A 13,169-nucleotide genomic window follows, 5' to 3' on the forward strand; every position below is an offset into this window, starting at 1 on the left:
AAGGGGTTCCAGCTTTTTTTTTTTTTGTCATCCCTGACCTCTCTTTCTCTTGCACCCTACATTGAATCCATAAGCAATCTACTATCAGTATAGATGTGCAGTCTGATAATTTTCACCATTTCCACTGTTACTAAAAAGCCACCAACATTTATTTAATGGAGGATGACAATAATCTTATAACTCATCTCCTTCATTCTGCTTTTGCTCCTGTACATTTGTTCTTTTATTTCTCTTTTCCATATAAGACCCAGGGTCATCTTTTAACATAAATTGATACATGCTTTTTCCTAGCTCTTCAACTGTTTTTGTTGTTGTTGTTTTGTTTGTTTGTTTGTTTTTGACCCAGACGAGTGGCTTGTAGGATCTTAGTTCCCCGACCAAGGATCGAACCCATGTCCCCTGCAGTGAAAGTGCAGAGTCCTAACCACTGGACGCCAGGGAATTCCCTCAACTGTTTTCTAATGTCCAAGGAATAAAAGCCAAACACTATGGCTTGTAATGCTGTGCACGATCTGGACCTTTCCTATCTCTCATGTCATCTTTTGCCAATTTCTCCCACCATCTTTCAGCATGTTGGTCTTGTTTAAGTTTCTAGAATTCTCCAAGGTCCTTTAAAACCCAGGTCTTTTGCCCACACTGGTCCTTTGCCTGGAATGCTCTTTCTCTCCTAATTTCCTGTAATTATCTTACATTAATGCTTCAGGTTTCAGTTCAAATACTTCATCATGGAAGCCTTTCCTGATGAGTTCCTCTGTTATATGCACTCACATAGATGATGCTAAACTTCTTTCCTAGCATATAGTAGAAAACTGCTTTGTTTAAATCTGTGTATATATACTTTTTTCTAACACACAGCATACATTTTTTTCATGACTTATGTCTGTGGAGTGTATCTATGTGTTTGTGTTTACCCACAAAATTTGTATCATACTTCCTATTAAATTTGACAGGCCACTTTGTTTACTTAAATATCAAATATGAACAAATTTGCTGTATTTTGAAATTAATTGCTTATAGGCCTAGCTCCAACTTTCTCTCCACCCCGTAACCCCTCAAGGCAAAGGAGGTACACATCATCTGTACACATCATCTCCATCTTTACCACAGAACACCCAGAGCAAACAAAATTAAGGATGAGAAATGTTCATCTTATTACAAGTAAGCACAGTGCATTGTTTTTTCTTTTACTGTGACATCGTTTGGCTGACATCATGAAAATTACACCTGCCCCAGAATAAAATGCAAAGGTAGAAAATGGCATTTTCATTGCTATCATGTCAGATAACCATAAATCACCATAGATTCTAATGGATCAAGGATAACCATGGGTCACAATGGATCACCACAGAACCACCAATAGTGGGTTGTCATGGACCATCAACATGAATCATTATGAAATCACTTTGGATCACCATGAGTCATCTTTAGATCCAGGGATCACCATATGAACCATTGAGCCAGCTTTTATAAAAAGTGCCTGAAAAGGTCAGGAAATGTGGGGGAAATATCTCTTCCAACCTCAAATCTTTTCTTCTCTCTTTCCTTCCTATCAACATACAAACCAACATTACCTATAGGTTAAAAGTGTGGCCTGTGGATCCAGGCAGAATTGGTTCCCAGTTCCAGCTCCCTAACCAAGCCCCCCGCCCCCAGTATTACAAGCTATATGACCTTGGACAAGTGACTTCACCTCTGTGCATCTGTTTACTCATCTGTAAAATGAGGCAAATGTCATCCTCATAGATTTATGAGAATTCAATAAAAGTATAAAGCTCTTAAGACTGGGGATTATTGTTACAAATATGCTTAAATTTTCCTATGTTAAAAAGAAACTTTCCTGTCATCTTACAGTAGAACTGTGTGTACCTCTACCAGACGATGGATACCTCTGAGGCAGAGACCAGGTCTTGTTCATCTTCTTATGCCTATCACAGAGTACAGGCCTGCCAATGTATATTTTTTGGAGGAAGAAAGAAAAGAAATAGAGATGGAGATGTTCAGAAATCTCACTAATATTTTTGGTGATGGCCTTGGCCGAGGGTCTTGAACATGAGGCGTTGTGAACGTTAGATTGCTGTAGGTGGGAAGGACATGATTTTCTTTCCGGCATGGGGACAAGTGTGAAATGGGGATCAGGGATGGATAAATAGGCAGTTTTTTGAGTCCAGAATGGGAGACACCATGATGCCCAAAGAGGTGTAAAGGCTAAAATCTTTGTTTGTACATGACATTAAGCCAGTTTCACCCTTGTATGCCTCAGATAAAGATTCAAGGCCTCATCACTAGCCCTTAAACATCTTCAGCGGCTTCCCTGGTGGCGCAGTGGTTAAGAATCTGCCTGCCGTCAGACTCTGGGAGGGCTCACGCCAGGGAGTGCTTCCCAGGGCTTCTGCTGCCAGTGTCCTTGTCCCCCCGGTGGAGCAGAGCCACCCCCCGCCTCTGCAGGAGACCCTCCAACACTAGCAGCCGTCCTGTGAACAGAAAGAGAGCTGGCCTGAAGAAAAAGCTGAAACACAGAAGCTAACAGTTCCAAGAGCATCACAGTGGACTTGGAACCCGAATGACGCCATTCTATGGTTACCCTATATTTAAAATTCTTATTAAATGAGATGTATGTGCCTGAAAACTGATATTGAACTATGACAATAAGCTTAGCCTTCAGGGGAGACACCTGACATGTTCTTCGGCTGGTGTGAAAGGGGAAACAGCACCCTGCTTTACCATGTTAACAGTACTCTTTCTTCCACTGTCACCTAATCCTCAGCACTAGAATGAGATGGACACAAAAGCTGTACTGAGGATGTAAGAGAAGTTGCTCTGCACTTCCACAGCCTTTCAGTTGGAAGATGAAATATCATGTTTATGTGCTATGGGAATGATCCTCTTGTAAAGACACCATTGTTAATGAAGACGGGAGAAGAAAGAATTTCATCTGTAGTGATGAACAGTGATGCCATAATGGATTTGATGGAATATATGGCTGATGCACATTATCCCAACCTGGAGAGCAGGAAAGAAAAGGATAAGGTTCTCATATCACTAAAACAGAAAAATGAACAGAAATATGAGCATGAAAGTCAGAGAGACCAAGATGATTCTTTTTCATCAACGTAAGTCATGGACCTGAACATTGTGTCACCTGGTAGAAGTCTGGAAAAATTAAAAGAAACTCCAAATCACTAACATACACACACACACACGCACACTCACACACACACACACAAAGAATCTGCCTGCCAATGCAGGGGACACGGGTTCGAGCCCTGGTCCGGGAAGATCCCACACGCCACGGAGCACCTAAGCCCGTGTGCCACAACTACCGAGCCTGAGCTCTAGAGCCTGCAAGCCACAACTACTGAGCCCACGTGCCACAACTACTGAACCCTGCACTCCTAGAGCCTGTGCACCGCAACGAAGAGCAGCCCCCACTTGCCGCAACTAGAGAAAGCCCGCGTGCAACAAGCCCGCGTGCAACGTTTGGCGTGCCAACACGGCCAAAAATAAATAATAAATAAATAAATAAATTTAAAAATAAATAAATAAAGTGTTGTGCTATACTTACGTTAAAAAAAAAAAAAGGGGGCTTCCCTGGTGGCGCAGTGGTTGAGAATCTGCCTGCTAATGCAGGGGACACGGGTTCGAGCCCTGGTCTGGGAAGATCCCACATGCCACGGAGCAGCTGGGCCCGTGAGCCACAACTACTGAGCCTGCGCGTCTGGAGCCTGTGCCCCGCGACGGGAGGGGCCATGATAGTGAAAGGCCCGCGCACCGCGATGAAGAGCGGTCCCCGCACCGCGATGAAGAGTGGCCCCCACTTGCCTCAACTAGAGAAAGCCCTCGCATGAACCGAAGACCCAACACAGCCAAAAAAATAAAATAAAATAAAATAAATAAATAAAGTAGCTATAAAAAAGAAAAGTGCTTTTAAAAAAAAAAAAAAAATCTTCAGCTTTGCCCTCCACTATGCCTCTGCATGCACTCAGGATCCCAGCCTCTCCCACTGCATCTCCAAATGCTCTCTATCTGCAAGGGGAAGCAGAGGAATATAGTAGGTAAGCACTCTGAACAAGTCGTGTCAGCTAGCTAAGGCTCAAATAAAACTAAGATGAAAAACTTCCTCAGAATAATCTATATTCATTCATTGGACAAATATTTATAGAGCGCCTGCCATTTGCCAAGCACTGTTATAGGTTATGAGGATACATCAATGAACAAAATACACAAAGACTTTGTCATTATGAAACTTATGTTCTGGTGGGGAGCTGGAGTGGAAGACAGACAAGGCAGGACTTATGGCAGTAAAGTACTTAGCACAGAACCTAGCCCATGGAAAGTCCTCAGGAGTTATGTGTAAGTATTATTATTCAAATCTACTGTCCTACGTCCAAAAATATTTCTCAGACAGTACCAGCTCCATTCTTGATTATTTGAATTTGTGTGTTGTTTAGAGAAAACCTCAGGACTCTAAGTATTTGCAATTTAGCACTTTATCCCAAATGGTCTCATGAAAATATGCCCGGTGTTTGAATCCTGAAGATGCTTACTTGAGCAAGTTCCTAAACTCTGAAATGTAGCTTTTTTTCTTTAAATGGAAAAAAATGTGTTACTAATATACTCCTTCTGTAAGTATGCTCCCTTTTAATTACTTAAATTGTTTCTCTTTTTCTCTTGGCCAATCTTCTTTATTTTATTATTCTTTTCAAAGTACTACCCTTTTTTTATTTGATTGGCTGATCTCTGTTGTTTGTTTCCTGCTGTATCAATTCCTCCTTATTTTTACCATGACTTCTTACTGTTTCTTGAGTTTATCTAACATGTTAGGCTGATCATCCAGCTCCGATTTAAAACCTTCCTTCTTTTCTATGATAAACATTTAAGGCTAGATCTTTAGCTTAGGCACCATTTTAGCCTCATCCCACACATATTGCTTTCAGTATAGATCACTTCTAAATGTGTTTTGTACTTTTCCAACGTGGCCTTTTCTTCAGGCTATGAATTGCTTAGAAGTATAGTTTTACTTTCCAAGTTTTTTGGAAGGGGAAAGAAAAAAATTTTTTTAATTTTTTTAATTTGTAAATTTCTTGCCTTGCAGTGAGAGAATGAACACAGTACACATTTTCTTTGGTATTTGTTGTCTTTCCTGTTTGGTTTACTTTACAGTTCATTTTTATAAATGTTACAATGTTACATGCATGTTTGAAATGAAAGTGTTTTCTTTATTATTTGGGTACAGAATTATATATAAATGTTACATATATACAGCTTGTTCACTGTATTACTCAAAACTTTTACATCCTGATATTTTGTCTGCTTGATCTATCAGGTCCTTAGAGAGCTGTATTAAAGTCTCTTATGTCAGTAGGTGTTTTTGTTTTTCCTTTTAATTGTCTAACTTTGTTTTACATATTTTGAATCTTTGTTTAGAAGCTTATATTTTCTAGAAATTAATAAAAATAGTTCTCAGCCTCCCTTTCTTTCTCTCCAAGTCTCATAGGCTGCTTGTGGGTCAAGATAGTCCATGAGAGGGACTTTCATTATTCCTCTGCATGTCCCCCTCAACCTTCTCTCATACTTGGTCTGTGAGAGTGCTCTTGCCTAAGAAGATTTGGGCATTTTTCCACAGGAGACCAGGACAGGGGCAGAGACTCTGATGCAAGAGGAACCACAGGTGTGGCAGAGAAAGGTGAGGGAGAGATATGGAGAGGGTAGTTGAAAGGAGTGAGATGTGCTCTGACCTGAGACAGACCAAGAGGAGAGAAGTGAAACAAGATGGAGAGGCTGAGGGATGAAAGGAGGGCAGGCAATTCTTGGCTGTGCTGTTAATAGCATTTAGACAGAGAAAGGTGTAATTTAAAAAACCTGAAACATAAAATAGAGAGGGAGAGTAGGTAACACACAAGAGCCTGGGACAACTGAATTACAGATAAAAAAAATTTGCTCCCATTTATTGCTTCTCATTAGGTTTCAAACCCTGTACCAGTGTGTGTAAGTGCATGCTCTCATGGAACCCCCGCTAATATGTGAGATAGGTGCATTAACCCCACTTTGCTGATGAGATCATTGAATCTCAGAGAGCTGAATTGAGTTGGGACTAGCTCTCTTTACTTTGCCATTCCAGAAACAAATTTAGAGAAATGGGAATCAGAGACCGTCAAAGAGAAAAAGGTAGTAGGGAGGAGGGGTGGGAGATAAATGCTCAAACAGCATTAACCACAAAAGAAAAGATTGATAAATCAGGCAACATAAATATATCAAGTGTGGTCTCAGCTACAGACTAGCTGTAGTCTCATCTCAAGGGGAAGCTCTAGAGCACAAATTTGCAGCACTGGCCGAGAGGTCTGGTCCTGGCAGGAAAGGTGGGTGGTGATGACTAAGGGAAGACTTAGACAGCTCCCATTAACCCCAGGGCAATGCCTCAGAGAAAGGGGCAGCTGTGGGTTATTAGCCAACAGTTAGAAAAGCTGAGGACTGGGTAAACCACGTGCAGTTAAAGGGATCTGGGCAGGGCATCAACAGTATACACTATAAATATCTGTTTGTAAAAACAGATGATTAAAAGAACGCAAAGTGAGACCTGCTTCTGGGAAGATGAAGTAGAGGTACTTTTCCCTATTCCTTTTACTAAGTACAACCTAAAGTCCTGAATATTACATATAAACAAACATAAGATGATATTGTGAGTTTCCTGTTTTGTTTTGTTGTTTTTTTTTGTTTTGTCTTGCCATGTATATCCCAGACTGGACACTAGAAAAGCCAGCAACCTGGAAATGCCAATGGGCACAGACAAAAAAAGTACCAAGAAAAGCCTCCTCTTCCTCTCAAAGGACCAGGAAAGGGGCAGCCAAGAAAGACAGGAGACTTTTAGACAATATGAACTCTACAAAAACATTAGAGCCCCACTTCTACCCTGGCCAGCAAAACTGAGTGAAAAGCCTAGGCTTACACCTTTTCCACTGTAAGGAGGCATTCCCTTCCCAGCTTCTTTGCACCTGGGAGATGTCATAGAAGGCTGAGTGGGGAGCCAGGACTTCCTGTTGGGTGGTAATGAACATCTTTCTGTCCACAAGCTTCAGTTAAGACCAAGTGGGAAACCTAGAGTTCCATCCCCATCTGGTAATAATGAGGTATTCTTCCCCATCTTCACGGGAATAGTATCAGATGAGGCTTAGTTGAGAATGAGGACTTTCATGACTTCTCAGTAGTAACAAGCCCCCCAACCCCTGGCCCCCTCAAAAGGTATCAGTGGAAGCCATGTGGAGAGCAGTAACGAGGTGTCCCTCCCCTTCCTAACCAGGGTGGAATCAAGAGAGGCCTAGTAGGGAAACTAAATTTCCACCCCGGCCCAGCTGTAATGAAATCCTTCCCTCCCTTCTCCCCCTACACCCTACCCACTCCCCACCCAACCCCTCCCCACACACACAGTGTCAAGGGAGGCTGAGCGTAGAACTTGAACTTCCACCTCAACCTGACGGTAATAAAGTAGTGTCCCTTCCATCCACCAGGTTGGTATCAGAGGAGGTCTGATAAAACACAAGATTTAAATAATATCCTGAGTCGTATAATGTACAAAATGTCCAGGTTTCCAGTGAAAATCATTTGTTATACCAGGAACCAGGGAGATCTCACACTAAGTGAGACAATCAACAAATGCCAACGATGAGATGACACACATGTCAAGTTGTCTGACAAGAACTTTAAAGGAATCATCATAAAATTTTTTGAACAAGCAATAACAAATACTCGACACAAATAAAAAACTTAAAGTTTAGTAAAGAAATAGGAAGCCTCAAAAAGAAATAAAGATATAAAGAAGAACCAAATGAAAAATTTAGAACTAAAAAATATAACCAAAAGGAAAAACTCAATGAATAGGCTCAATAGCAAAACTGAGAGGACAGAAAGAAGGATCAGTGAATCTGAAATACAGAAACTACCCAATCTAAAAAACAAAGAGAAAATAGTCTGGGAAAAAATGGACAGAACCTTAGGGACCTGTGGACAAAAAGTCTAATATTTGTATCATCAGAGTCCCAGAAACAGAGTAAGAGGGAGGGCTGAAAACTATTTTAAAAAATGACTAAAAATTTCCAAAATTTTGCAAAAATCATAAACTTACAGATTGAAAAAGCTGAGCTAGCCTGAAATGTGTTAAAACCAGGGAAATTAATACCAAGACATATGATAATCAATTTTCTGAAAACTAAAGACAAAGTCCTAAAAGCAGTCGAAGAGAAATGACATGTTATCAACAGGGGAAACAGAATTCAAATGACAGCACAATTCAAATGACAGCATAATTCAGATGACAGCATCAGAAACCATGAAGACTAGAAGGAAATGAAAAAGCATTGTTCAAGTGCTAAAAGAACTATTAACCCAGAATTTTATTCCCAGTGAAAAACTATTTCAGGAACGAAGGGGAATTTATGAGATTCTCAGATGAAAGAAAACTAAGAGAATTTGTCACCAGCAGACCTACCTTAAAAGAATGGCTAAAGGAAGTTCTCTAAAAAGAAAGGAAATGATAATAGAAGGATTTTTGGAACAACAAGAAGGAAGAAAGAACATAGATAAAAATATGGGTAAACACAATACATTTTCATTTTCCTCTTGAGTTTCCTAAACTGTTCAATGGTTAAAGCCAAAATTATAATACCTTTCAGGGTGGTTCTCAATGAATATAGAGAAAATATTTAACACAATAACACACATATTATAAATGGAGGAGGGTAAAGGGACATAAAGGGAGATAAGACTTCTATAGTTCACTCACAATTTCAAAATCCATTGACTTTGGACATTATTATTACATATATCATATATTATTACTATATATATACTATCTGGAGCAATAACTTTAAAAAGCTATGCAAAGAGATGTTCTCAAAAATTGTAGACAAAATAAAACAGAATTCTGAAAAATGTTCTAGCGACCCATACATAGGCAAGAAAAAGAAAACAGAAAAAACAAACATAAATGTAAAAAAAAAATAAAGTAAGAAACCTAAGCCCTAATATCAATAATTACATTAAATATACATGGTCTAAATATGAAAATTTAGAGACAGCGAGTGGCAGAGTAGGTGGGGAGGAAACGAGTCAACTGTATATTTTCTACAATAAACTAAGTTCAAATATAATTACATAAGTTGGTTAAAAATAAAAGGATAGAAAAGATAAAATGCAAACATTAATCAAAAGAAAGCTGGAGTGACTATCTTAATATCAGATGAAGTACAGAGCAAAGCAAATAAATTATCAAGGACAGAGAGGGACATTACATAATGATAAAAGGATCAATATACCAAGAAGATGTAGCAATCCTAAATGTGTACATATGAAACAACAAATGTGAAGCAAAAACTGATAGAGCTGAAAGGAAAAATAAACAAAACCAGAATCATAATTGGAGACTCCAACATCTCTCTCTCAATAACTGACAGAACAACCAGATGCAATAATTAATTCCCTCAAAGGATTGTAGTAAAGATTTATGGAACAAACGCCTGAGACCTTCAATACTCATCAGCAGGATATACAAAGTCAACCATAATAGACATGATCTCTGACTTTATGGAGATTATGTCTAGTGGGGAAGACAGATAATTAAACAGCCATGTTCATGTGTGGGTAAATGGAGTAGTGGAAATTCAGGCTCCTATGGGAGTCAAAAGGACTTTTTTTTTTGGATTTTATTTTATTTATTTCTTTATACAGCAGGTTCTTATAAATCATCCATTTTATACACATCAGTATATACATGTCAATCCCAACCTCCCAATTCATCACACCGCCAGCCCCACCCACCACTGCTTTCCCCCCTTGGCGTCCATACGTTTGTTCTCTACATCTGTGTCTCAATTTCTGCCATGCAAAACGGTTCATCTGTACCATGTTTCTAGGTTCCACACATATGGGTTAATATGTGATATTTGTTTTTCTCTTTCTCACTTACTTCACTCTATGACAGTCTCTAGATTCATCCATGTCTCTACAAATGACCCAATTTCGTTCCTTTTTATGGCTGAGTAATATTCCATTGTATATATGTACCACAACTTCTTTATCCATTCGTCTGTTGATGGGCATTTAGGTTGCTTCCATGACCTGGCTATTGTAAATAGTGCTGCAATGAACATTGGGGTGCATGTGTCTTTTTGAATTATGGTTTTCTCTGGGTATATGCCCAGTAGTGGGATTGCTGGGTCATATGGTAATTCTATTTTTAGTTTTTAAGGAACCTCCATACTGTTCTCCATAGTGGCCATATCAATTTACATTCCCACCAACAGTGCAAGAGGATTCCCTTTTCTCCACACCCTCTCCAGCACTTGTTGTTTGTAGATTTTCTGATGATGCCCATTCTAACTGGTGTGAGGTAATACCTCATTGTAGTTTTGATTTGCATTTCTCTAATAATTAGTGATGTTCAGCAGCTTTTCATGTGCTTCTTGGCCATCTGTATGTCCTCTTTGGAGAAATATCTGTTTAGGTCTTCAGCCCATTTTTTGATTGGGTTTTTTGTTTTTTTAATATTGAGCTGCATGAGCTCTTTATATATTTTGGAGATTAATCCTTTGTCCATTGATTCATTTGCAAATATTTTTTCCCATTCTGAGGGTTGTCTTTTCATCTTGTTTGTAGTTTCCTTTGCTTTGCAAAAGCTTTTAAGTTTCATTAGGTCCCATTTGTTTATTTTTGTTTTTATTTCCATTACTCTAGTAGGTGGATCAAAAAAGGTCTTGCTGTGATTTATGTCAAAGAATGTTCTTCCTATGTTTTCCTCCAAGAGTTTTATAGTGTCTGGTCTTATATTTAGGTCTCTAATCCATTTTGAGTTTATTTTTGTGTATGGTGTTAGGGAGTGTCCTAATTTCATTCTTTTACATGTAGCTGTCCACTTTTCCCAGCACCACTTATTGAAGAGACTGTCTTTTCTCCATTGTATATCCTTGCCTCATTTGTCATAGATTAGGTGACCATAGGTTCATGGGTTTATCTCTGGGCTTTCTATCTTGTTCCATTGGTCTATATTTCTGTTTTTGTGCCAGTACCATATTGTCTTGATTACTGTAGCTTTGTAGTATAGTCTGAAGTCTGGGAGTCTGATTCCTCCAGCTCCGTTTTTTTCCCTCAAGAGTGCTTTGGCTATTCAGGGTCTTCTGTGTCTCCATATAAATTTTAAGATTTTTTGTTTTACTTCTGTAAAAAATGCCGTTGGTAATTTGATAGGGATTGCATTGAATCTGTAGATTGCTGTGGGTAGTATAGTCATTTTCACAATGTTGATTCTTCCAATCCAAGAACATGGTATATCTCTCCATCTGTTTGTATCATCTTTAATTTCTTTCAACAGTGTCTTATAGTTTTCTGCATACACGTCTTTTGTCTCCCTAGGTAGGTTTATTCTTAGGTGTTTTATTCTTTTTGTTGCAACGGTAAATGGGAGTGTTTCCTTAATTTTTCTTTACAACAAATGCTAAAGGAACTTCTCTAGGCAAGAAACACAAGAGAAGGAAAACACCTACAATAACAAACCCAAAACATTTAAGAAAATGGGAATAGGAACATACATATCGATAATTACCTTGAATGTAAATGGATTAAATGCTCCCACCAAAAGACACAGGCTGGCTGAATGGATACAAAAACAAGACCCATATATATGCTGTCTACAAGAGACCCACTTCAGACCTAGAGACACATACAGACTGAAAGTGAGGGGATGGAAAAAGATATTCCATGCAAATGGAAATCAAAAGAAAGCTGGAGTAGCAATTCTCATATCAGACAAAATAGACTTTAAAATAAAGACTATTACAAGAGACAAAGAAGGACACTATATAATGATCAAGGGATCGATCCAAGAGGAAGGTATAACAATTGTAAATATTTATGCACCCAACATAGGAGCACCTCAATACATAAGGCAAATACTAACAGCCATAAAAGGGGAAATCGACAGCAACACAATCATAGTAGGGGACTTTAACACCCCACTTTCACCAATGGACAGATCATCCAAAATGAAAATAAATAAGGAAACACAAGCTTTAAATGATACATTAAACAAGATGGACTTAATTGATATTTATAGGACATTCCACCCAAAAACAACAGAATACACATTTTTCTCAAGTGCTCATGGAACATTCTCCAGGATAGATCATATCTTGGGTTACAAATCAAGCCTTGGTAAATTTAAGAAAATTGAAATCGTATCAAGTATCTTTTCCGACCACAACGCTATGAGACTAGATATCAATTACAGGAAAAGATCTGTAAAAAATACAAACACATGGAGGCTACACAATACACTACTTAATAACGAAGTGATCACTGAAGAAATCAAAGGGGAAATCAAAAAATACCTAGAAACAAATGACAATGGAGATATGACGATCCAAAACCTATGGGACGCAGCAAAAGCATTTCTAAGAGGGAAGTTTATAGCAATACAAGCCTACATCAAGAAACAGGAAACATCTCGAATAAACAACCTAACCTTGCACCTAAAGCAATTAGAGAAAGAAGAACAAAAAACCCCCAAATCCAGCAGAAGGAAAGAAATCATAAAGATTAGGTCAGAAATAAATGAAAAAGAAATGAAGGAAACAATAGCAAAAATCAATGAAACTAAAAGCTGGTTCTTTGAGAAGATAAACAAAATTGATAAACCATTAGCCAGACTCATCAAGAGAAAAAGGGAGGAGACTCAAATCAATAGAATTGGAAATGAAAAAGGAGAAGTAACCACTGACACTGCAGAAATACAAACGATCATGAGAGATTACTACAAGCAACTCTATGCCAATAAAATGGACAACCTGGAAGAAATGGACAGATTCTTAGAAATGCACAAACTGCCAAGACTGAACCAGGAAGAATAGAAAATATGAACAGACCAATCACAAGCACTGAAATTGAAACTGTGATGAAAAACCTTCCAACAAACAAAAGCCCAGGACCAGATGGCTTCACAGGCGAATTCTATCAAACATTTAGAGAAGAGCTAACACCTATCCTTCTCAAACTCTTCCAAAATATTGCAGAGGGAGGAACACTCCCAAACTCATTCTACGAGGCCACCATCACCCTGATACCAAAACCAGACAAAGATGTCACAAAGAAAGAAAACTACAGGCCAATATCACTGATGAACATAGATG

This window comes from Balaenoptera musculus, chromosome 4 (genome assembly GCF_009873245.2).
Source record: "Balaenoptera musculus isolate JJ_BM4_2016_0621 chromosome 4, mBalMus1.pri.v3, whole genome shotgun sequence".
Classification (NCBI taxonomy): Eukaryota; Metazoa; Chordata; class Mammalia; order Artiodactyla; family Balaenopteridae; genus Balaenoptera; species Balaenoptera musculus.